At 37.9% G+C, this 2,391-nt stretch overlaps 1 protein-coding gene across 1 annotated transcript in view; it reads left to right on the top strand.

Annotated features, from left to right (window-relative positions):
• The window catches only part of LOC101628148 (spermatogenesis- and oogenesis-specific basic helix-loop-helix-containing protein 2), a 71,707-nt gene that overhangs the window by 47,156 nt on the left and 22,160 nt on the right, over window positions 1-2,391 (top strand).

Raw genomic sequence — 2,391 nt, 5'->3', positions numbered from 1 at the left:
GCCACGCCATGTGGTCACCTCCGGGGCAGGCGGGAATTGAACTCATGCGGAAGCGGCTTTAGATTCTCAGTGCTGTGCTTTAACCCGCTGCGCCATCAAGGAGGGCCCGAATTTCTAATATTTTTATTGTAGTAAAATTGCTTGATGATATTATATAAATTTCAGGTGGGCATCACTGCAAACCAACATTTGTCTACAACACTGTATTAAGTTCTTTCATACCTCATTTTCAGTCGCTAGTCAGACCCTGTCTTCCCTTCCACATACCCTATTTTGACGGTAGTACTTCTGCTGGAGTGCTGCTGCCTTCTCATTTCTCATAGAAACTATACATTCTTTCCTTTCTTCTTTCAACCTAAACTCAGAATTCATAGAATAGAGTCAAGCCTGAACAGATTTCATCTGTTGAATCTCATATTTAAGCGATATCTTGCTTGTTTGAGATTGTTAAGATTCTAAATTTTATATTTTTTAAGAAAATTCCGGGCCCTCCCTGGTGGCACAGCAGGTTAATGCACTGCAAAAGAAGCCTAAGCCACTTCAGCACAAGTTCGATCCTTGCCTGCCCCGGAGGAGGAGATCCACATGGCGTGGCAGACCTCTCCTGACCCGCCCGCTGCTCCCCTCAGCAATGTACTTGTTGATCTGCCTGTTCTGCTCCCCACTCTGTCCCTGGTGAATTCTCTCACCCTCCGCATCTCTGGCCTGTACCCCAGCTCTGTATGAATAAATAAATAAAATCATAAAAAAAAAAAGAAAGAAAGAAAATTCTTGGGAATGTCTACTTTTCTCTACCATCAGCTCTTGCCTGGGAAACTGTACTGCAGTCCCTTAAACCCACGCTGTGCCAGTCTTTGTCAAACCAAACCACAATGGGCAAGTGTCATCTTTCTGAAATGCAAATATAATCATGTTGCTCCTGAGGCCAGTAGTGTCTTCTTGCCCATCTTAATTAAGTACTAAATCTTTAATTTGGCATGAAAGGTCAGATTTCAGTCCTGCCTTCCTCCCTGGTCTTAATGTGTGTCTTCCTCTTGGATTTCTTTGTCTGCTTTCTGCACATGCTATGCCCATGACCCAGGAGGTACTTCATTGCTTATCTGCTTCCTAACTTCTCTCCAGCCCCTACCTTTCATGTAGCTAGCTGCTATCTCTCTGAGGAATTTCTTTCTGTGAACTTCCCTGAGGCTGCAAAACATGTTGGTGCCCAGGCATTTGTTCTATTAGTTGCCACAGCTTTCCTTCATAGCGTTGGGCACATACTTGTATAGATAATTATCTACAGTAATTTGTTCAATGTCTGTCCTTTGCAAGTAACTGTTTAGTTGGTGAGAACATGGACCTATCTTTTATCAGTCTCTTGTCATGGTATCTCCAGAACCTTAGCAAAGTCACACCCATAGTAAGTTTTCAGTTGTATATATGGCTCAGATACGTAAATTATATATAATGTAACTTAAAACAGAGGATGATGTTTATTTACTTTCAAATGCATATGTAAGAGAACTGAAGAATATTTTTCAGTAGGTGATCCTTTCATGTCTTGTTTTATATATAGCCATATACTAAAAATAATGCTTTATGTATTTAAGTCATTTGCTTATCTTTATGGTCTGACTCACAGTAATACTATTCTTGGAAAATAATTTTCTTTTACCTATTATCAGCCCTCAATATCCATCAAATTATCACAAATTCCAGCTTACTGAAATTTTAATTGTAGTTAATAATGCCACAACTTTTTTAAAGTTTGATTTTAGAAATTTTCAAATATATAAAAGTAGAGAAAATAGGATAATGAACTTCCATGTACCCACAGTGCAGTGTTAATAGCTGTCAACATATGAGCTGGCTTGTTTCATCTTTCCCTCTGCAAAACCCACCTTCCTACTCTCTGCTCCACTCACTGGTGGATTATTTTAAAGCCAATCTAAGATGTCATCTACTTTCATCATTAATAAGTATTTCTCTTAATTAAGTCTTGAAAAAATAGCCACAACACCAATAGCACACTCCCAAATTAATAATAATTCCTTAATATTGTCAAATATCCAATGAGGGCACCAATTTCTGTTTATTTTATACAAATCAGCATTCCATTTTCCCTTCCCTCTATCTTTTTTTTTATGTGAGTGTGTGTATGTGTGTGTGTATATATATCTATATATATATATAGATATCTATCTGTCTATATTTTGTTGGCTTTATCCCCATACCATTCTTTAAAATAGTTCTTGCTTCCTTAAATTTTTTTTGTAGAATGGTGGTTAGATCAAGAACTTGGATAAGATTTACTTTTTTTTTTTTTTTTTTTTTTAGATTTTTACTTATGCTTACAGAACTGGGGTATAGGCCAGACATGTGGTAGGTGAGAGGATTCACCAGAGACAG

The sequence above is a fragment of the Condylura cristata genome, unplaced genomic scaffold (assembly GCF_000260355.1).
Source record: "Condylura cristata isolate star-nosed mole 26May11 unplaced genomic scaffold, ConCri1.0 scaffold00010, whole genome shotgun sequence".
Classification (NCBI taxonomy): domain Eukaryota; kingdom Metazoa; phylum Chordata; class Mammalia; order Eulipotyphla; family Talpidae; genus Condylura; species Condylura cristata.
Note: the sequence above shows the minus strand (reverse complement) of the source record. Positions and strands in the feature narration are given on the sequence as shown.